This window comes from Suricata suricatta, chromosome 15 (genome assembly GCF_006229205.1).
Source record: "Suricata suricatta isolate VVHF042 chromosome 15, meerkat_22Aug2017_6uvM2_HiC, whole genome shotgun sequence".
NCBI lineage: Eukaryota > Metazoa > Chordata > Mammalia > Carnivora > Herpestidae > Suricata > Suricata suricatta.
In genome coordinates this window covers 65,585,220-65,592,203 of record NC_043714.1, presented here as the reverse complement: position 1 = coordinate 65,592,203, position 6,984 = coordinate 65,585,220, and positions in this window count along the sequence as shown.

The following is a 6,984-nucleotide window of genomic DNA, read 5'->3' as shown; positions in this document are numbered from 1 at the left end:
CAGCAGGGAGCCTACTTGGGATCCTCTGTCTCCCTTTTTCTCTGCCCCTCCCTTCTCTCAAATAAATAAATAAACATTTAAAATGAATTAATGGATTAAATGGATTAATATCCAAAATATATCACAAAGTTATACAATTCAACAACTCCAAACCAAATAGCCCAGTGAAAAATTGGGCAAGGGCCATGAATACAGTTTCCCAAAGAAAACATGCAGGTTGCCATCAGACACATGAAAAGTTGTTCAACATCACTAATCATCTGGGAAATGAAAATTTAAGCCAAAACAAGATATTACTTTTATTTGTTATAATGGCTAAAATAAAAATAAGTAAATAAAAACTGTTGGAAGAAGGGGAACACTTGTGCCCTGTTGCTGGGAATGCAAATTGGTGCAGCCACTGTTGAAACCGTACACAGTTTCCTAAAAAAATATAGAATTTCTATGACCCAATAATCCCACTATTGGGTATTTACCCAAAGACACTAATCTGAAAAGTATACAGTAACCAAGGTATAGAAGCAACCCAAGTGTCCTTCCTTAGAGAAATGGATAAAGAAGATGTGTCTGCACGCACACACACACACACACACACACACACAGAGGAATAATACTTAGCCATAAAAAAAGAATGAAATCTTGCCATTTGCAATAACATGGGTGGATCTAGAGGTATAGTGCTAAATGAAATAAGTCATTCAGTGAAAGACAAATACCATGATTTCTGTCATATGTAGAATTTAAGAAACAAAACACATGAATAAACAAAGAAAAAAAGAGACAGAAAACCAGACTCTCATATATGAGAGAATTAGCTGGAGATTGCTAAAGGGAAGTTGGACTGAGGGATGAGTGCAACAGATAAAAGAAATTAAGCACTGAGAAATGTGTAGAATTGTTGAATAACCTGAAACCAATGTAATATTGCATATTATTTATATGTAATATAAGTGATTAAATTATTTGTAATTGATGAATTATATTGTAATTATTTATAATTAATATAATAAAGCAATCACACTTCATCTCTTCACAAAGACCTCTCTAAGTGGCCACTTTGCTGTCGATCGTTTATACCTTAGTGTGAATGAGGAGTCTGAGACCAGAACTTGAGAGAGACAAAGCAAAGAGAGATAAAAAGGGACAGAAAGATATAAAGAGATCCTGATTGGGACACCAGAGATGTCACGTTCTAATGTCAGTTTTCCTGACACTTGTTTCTGTTTTTGCACTGATTCATAGTCTTGTGCTTTGGTCCATATTATGTTTTCCAAAGCCCACATTAAAGAGGTTATTGTTAATACTACAGCCACAATGAAGCAATTTCTCTGGATCAAATGTTAATACCACACAAGTCTACATTTTCCATTTTATGGACACTTACCTCTCCTCTACTAAACTAATTCATGATCAGATTGCCCAAATATTTACCCTTTTGGAGGCCAACATAGGACAACCTTGAAGGTGGTCATGAAGGTCTCAAGCAGGAGAGACCTGGATAGCCTACTGTCTTGGTGGTTGAGAGATGTGAGGCCTGTCTCTGATGCTACATTGACCAGATACATGGCTTTGGGCCAGTTTCCTCACCATGCTCACATCCCCACAATGAGGAACCTTGGTTATATGATGCCTGATTCCCCTCTTTGGTCCTAAAATTCTATGAGTTCATAATTCATCCATGATAGTGTTGGTGTTTGGATCTGGACTGGAGAGCTGGGGAACTTAAGCCCTCCCCCAGCAGTGTGGGTTGGTTAGAGACTGCCTATCTTGGCTGAAGTGAGAATCAGACTTTTCATCCTCTCTTTGGGAGTGCCTTACCCATCCCAGCCCCTCACCAGCCATTGGCCTGGGTGTTGAATGATGGTAAGTGTGGAGCAGGGATGCTACCAGGATCCCACCTGGAGATGTCTGAAAGGACAAATGAGTAAGCAGGCCCTGCAGAACTCCTCAAGGTGACAGGTGTTGAGATTTCCTTGGAGTTTAGTTTCTTCTTTCGGCAAAGCATTTTGATGTTGTGCCATTTGAAGTTTCATACTTTTCAAAGGGTAAAACTATTTGTTATATGCAGTTATATAGCCTAATGGGCTGATCAGCTTCCTAATTGCTACAAGGAATTCAGTGATCATGGAATGGTAAACTGTCCTTATTTCTTCATTTGCTCTTGACTTTCTTTTCATGTTCATCAGTGCAGATGGATTAAACATATTCCATCATTTTCTTGGCAGGATTTCTGAATCCCTTGTTCTCCACAGGGTATCTGGACTGTCTTGTTGACAGGCTACTATCTGGCTGCCAATTTATTCATTTATTCATTAATATTCATTAGGTTCCCACTCTGTGCTAGGCACTAAAGAGCTAGGAGAAAACAAAACAGATAAAGTGTCTCCTTAAAAAAACTAATATTCTCTCAGATTTATGAAATTATTATAATTCAGTTTAACTCAGCTCAATTCAATTCAATTCCAATTATCTTTATTCAGTCCAATCCAGCTCAGTTTGACTTATGCTTACAGAGTACTACTGCGTACAGGATGATATTCTGGTTATGACATCTCTTCATTTGTATTTTTAATGTCACCAGTCATAATCACAGCTTTGGTTATTAGACACTGAACATTGAACCCTTTTATAACCAAGTAAATGACTATAGTGGGGAATAATACTTCATGAGTCATGCCTGTAGAGTATAAGTCTTATTTCTCCGTTCCATTGTAGTGTTGGGAGAATCAAGGGTATCTAGGACAAATACATTTATTTATACCCCAAATCTAATATCATTCATTTATGAATGGTCATTCCATTTGCCACATATAAGCACTGCTAGAACCTGAGAGCACAAAGATAAAGAAGACCAGGTCCAAGCCTTAGCAAGGGCTAAAAGTGAGAGTGAAATCTGTAAACAGATCATCATTATCATATTAACAACATTAATTATACCGATGTTTAATTGATTACCTCTCGTGTTTCAGATGATGGGCACATCACACATCATACACATTATCTTATTTGACCTTTAGGAATAACTGTAAGAGATGGGTATATTTTCCTCTTCTTATAAATAATGAAACAAAGCCTGAAGAGATTAAGGTCACACATCTGAAAAATGGCAGAGCAGGGATTGGAACATAGGCTTGTTTGACTCCAAAGCCCACAGTCTACTTTTCCAACAACAAAATGTATAAATAAAATTAAGGCGAGGAGTAGAGAATGCTTTTCTTTAGGTTAGCCACCATTCTTTCCTTTAGTTCTAAAATAGTACTGCACCCATTACTATTGTATATGTCTTAAATACACAGGAATGTGTGTGTGTGTGTGTGTGTGTGTGTTAGAACTTCCGATAAGCATTAACTGAGAAATATTATTATAGTGACTTGACAGAAATAGAGAATGAATTCCACAAGTAGTTATGGACAGAGTGACATAAGGGCATGTAAATATCAAGTATCAAATATCACTCGTATCAAATGTCGCACTAGATATTGGGGATGAAATGGTGTAGGAGGTGTAGCCTCTTATGTAGGAGCCTTCCAGAGGCCGCGGATAAGTGAACTAACAATCCTGTTAATGTGATAATGTGCTAAGTCTTATGCTGGTGTGCTTTGAGACGATAGGAACCAGCTTAATGGTACCAGACAAAACTGGCCACTCCCGCTCTGGTGGTCAGTTATGTCTTCTCTCGGGGAGTAGCCATGAAGTGAAGATCTGAAGGATGGCTGGAGTTAACCGGGTAAATGGGAAGGGTGGAGGGAGCATCCGTTTGTCAGCAGAGCCTAGGCTGTGCTGTGTAACAAACAGCTTCTAGCCATTGGAAGATTTAAGGTATATTAAATGCAGATTAAGGTTTATTTCTTTCTCATGCTATGACCATCTTGGTCAGCTAGGATTTCACCTTATGTCTCATTACTCCAGAGCTGAGGCCAATGGAGCCTTTGCCATCTGGAAAGTGACAAGAAGAAGACAGTGAGACACAAGTAAACAGTGGCTCCCACAGCTTCTGCCTGAAGGGACAGACATTGCATTCATTTACATTTTATTGACTGAATCTAGCTCCATGGTCACAACTGCATAGCCAAGTGGATGGGGAGCTGCAGTGTTACCATAATGCCTGGAAGAAAAGGAATCAAAAAACTGGTAAAGAGCCCTAATGACCATCCCCAGGATAGCAAGAGAGGCAGGGCATTCCAGACCAGAGATGTGTGTGTGTGGAAAGGCTGGAGACCTGGAGGACTTCACCTTGAAACTGCAGTGTCTCGGAAAGGTTGAAGCCTGAGTAGGCTGTACATTTTAATGATTCTCAGCATCCTGGTATGCAGTCCATCATCTCCATCTCAAAGACCTAGCACTATGTTTGGCACAACATTGTTGAAAAAGAATTGAGTGTCTAAGTCAGAGTTGATTGTGTCTGGGCCCAAGAATCAAGGTCCTGACTTTCGCAGCAAGATCCACATTTGTCACACGGACCTCTTTCCTATCCCCACACTTACCTAAGTCACAGCAAAAGACATTTACTTTTTTTGGCCAGACAGGATGGTGGAGCATGATTATTATTTATTTAAAACTCATTACCTGCAAGCCTTTTGCGTGGAACCAATTAAGAAAGCTCTTAAAGAAAAATAAAATATTATGCTTGGTGTAACACAGTCTTTGGGGACCCTCCTAATGTGTTAGAAATCCCCACAGGTCTTGACAATTTTTTCATCTCTCCCTTTTAAAAGCATAGCTGCTGCCAGGGAATTTGGCTCCTGGTGTTAAGTGCTGGTTGTGGTTTTCCCCCAAATAAAATTATGGATGTATTGAAGGTGGGAGTGAAGCAGGGAGAAGGAACTGGAGGGGGGGAGTGTGGGCGCTTATGCTGGTTCAGGTGTCAAATTTTACATGTCTGGGTTTTGTTTCCATCAGGCCCCACTCTCTGCAATCACTGTTCTGTTATATAGGCTTACGGGAAGGGCTGGCTCCCTTTCCAGGAAATCCCTCTGAATTGGGGACATCAGAATCTAAAAGTAAATGGTGGGAGGGCCAGTTTTAGATGGAGCTGGGAAAGGTGCTGTGATTTGAAACAGCAGTGTGAGAAACAACCCTCCCTAAGATACGGCAGCCTGAAAATGGAGGTCCAGAGACCGGTACCCACACTGGGCTGACCGCTAGATCATCTTGAGATCTTTCTGAGCTCTGCTCTCCTGGTAGGAGGTTGGACTCTAAGAAAGGGCTGAAAGTTACCTTCTGTATAAAATATGTTTCCTGCACATGAAAACGCTCATAGATGCACCAAAGTGTCACCCTTCCTGCACTAGAGACCCATTTGTGTGGATTAAGATCTTGCTGTCAGAGACAGTTGCATTTATTACTAGGCTTTAGCAGCAGAGTGTAAACCACAGCAAAATACTGCTTTGCAGAGCTCTGTGGAAACATAGTTAAACTCTGATGGGAGAAGAAAACTGTAGTCAAGGAAACGGGCACTGAGGGGAGGGGTGGGTGGTCCATGATTGGTCAAGTGCTCCTCTGGATTTCCAAATATTTAAAAATGTCTGTCCAAATGCAGAAGGTATCCCTCTTTCCCGTCTTCCTAGATGTTTCAGGCTCATCTTTTTTTTTTTTTTTATGTCTTAGAAAGGAATTCTGACTTTTTTTCTTTATACTTTATTGTCAGGTTGGTTTCCATATCACACAGTGCTCATCCCACAAGTGCCCTCCTCCATGCCCATCACCCACCTGCCCTTCTCCCCTGCCCCCATCAACCCTCAGTTTGTTCTCAGTATTTAAGAGTCTCTCAGGCTCATCTTCTAACATGAGCAGGATTCTGTACAAATGGTAAGGGTACAGTGTGACTTGTTTCCACCTTTTCAGAAGCCTATAGCCAGAAAGTGAGGTAGGACTGTGCATTAAGAGTCACCATTGCAATGAGGGTTGGGCTGTCTTGGGAGGCAATATTGCATGGCATTTCCAAGGTCTGGAGCCTACTTGAGTTCAGAATCCAGTTCTGCCATTTGCTAGCTGTAAGGTCTGGAGCAAGGTACTGGGGTTCAGTTTTGTCATCTGTGAAATGGGGAAACTAATAGTAACTATCTCAAGAGTGTTGGTGAGTATCAGATGAGAGTATGTATGCCCCGCATACATAGTAGTTAACTTATCGAGTCCTTATTGATATTGACCGGGATCTGAATTAAACATTCTATATGTTAATTAATTTGGATTTTCCCAGCCGTCTCTGAGTTGGTACTAGTATTCTTCTTCTTCATTTTATAGATAATGACACTAAGGCGCAGGGAAGAAAGTAACCCCCCTTAGCTGACAGCCAGAGTGAGAGCATGCTTTGGGATGAAACTGGGGTGTCTGGCTATAGAACCTGTGCCCTTAACTTCCAGCTCTGATAACTATTGGCTGTTAACATTAACACATGTATTATTTTGCTTGAACCTCATAATACCCTTAGAGTGGTTACTCTAAGTCGCATTTTTAAAGTTTATTTTTGAGAGAGAAAACAAGCATAAGTGGGGGAGGGATAGAGGGAGAGGGAGTGAGAATCCCAAGCACAGAGCCTGACACAGGGCTTGATCTCATGAACTGTCAGATCATGACCTGAGCCAAAATCAAGAGTCAGATGCTTAATTGACTGAACCACCTAGGCACTCCCTGTAAGTCCCACTCTTACTGATACTGACAGTGAATCTCAGAGAGGTGAGGTGGCTAGGTCCAAGTCTCTTGGTATCGGTACGTGGCAAGATCATAGAGCTTTCCATTGCTATCCTTCACCCCCAACTTCCAGAAATACTTATCAAATGAGGCAGGCTACACTACACACCCAAAGGGCTACTATCCTGAATTGGATCAAATATGCACTCAATAGGACCAAGAGCTACAATACATCATTCCTGTTACTTCACGGTGCTTTTTTATGAAGGCAGGCACCTAGAATACCCACAGCAACCTGACACTGGCCCTGGAATCCGTCTATGCAAACATCCAGAGCTCTGAGGCCCGTGCCAC